The following is an 821-nucleotide window of genomic DNA, read 5'->3' as shown; positions in this document are numbered from 1 at the left end:
CCACAGCCCGGCTCCAAGAGGGGCAGGGAGGGTGGGCTTGGGATCCCGGGGTTTCTCCAGCAGAAGGAAAAAGCAGCCGAAGAAAGCAGACTCCTTTCTGTCCTAACGCCGGAGACCAAACTGCCCCCACACACTCAGGTGAAAACAAAAGAGTAGCCAGCTCTTTTGTTTTCCTTAAGCACCCAGTAATTTGTTCCCCTGGCAACATGTATGGGCAAAATTCCTTTAACAGAAGAAAAGCCAGGAGAGCTCCTAAAACCCCAACAGCCTGATAAGCTCTAATAAAAAAAATTGGTGTTTTGGAGGTCTGGGATTTTAAAATTCACAGTTCCCAGTTCAGCTTTTGGGCAGCTGAGAGGATGGCATAGAGGCTCCAGAGCAGGCAGCACTGGTTCAGGTGGCTGCCAGGCTTGCACCAGTTGTGCTGTGCTCAGTACTGAGCTGCTGCTGCTGCAGAGGAAAAGGTGCTGCTAAATGAAATGCTTGCCTTGGCCTGGAGAAGACTTTGTTATTATGCAGCAGTGTACTACAATGACATAGCAAGCAAAAAAGGATGTAAAACCAGAAAGAATGGGTCAGGCTGAAGGTTAGTCTGGCCACATCTCAGCTACAGCCAATAGCTGAGTGGGAAGAACAGGGACAAGGAAAGGAAGCTTGGCAATGCACTCACACCCTGTGTGATTTCAGGGATTTCCTTGTATCTAACACCTGTTGTTTTAACCCATGCAGACTTACTGACACCCAAAATATTGTATAGCAAGTCTGCTTAACCTTCATTCGAACCTGACACCATCCCATTTGATGCCCCCAAGATCTGGAAG

The sequence above is a fragment of the Corvus brachyrhynchos genome, unplaced genomic scaffold (assembly GCF_000691975.1).
Source record: "Corvus brachyrhynchos isolate BGI_N302 unplaced genomic scaffold, ASM69197v1 scaffold14, whole genome shotgun sequence".
Taxonomy (NCBI): Eukaryota; Metazoa; Chordata; class Aves; order Passeriformes; family Corvidae; genus Corvus; species Corvus brachyrhynchos.
This window is presented reverse-complemented; position numbering follows the sequence as displayed.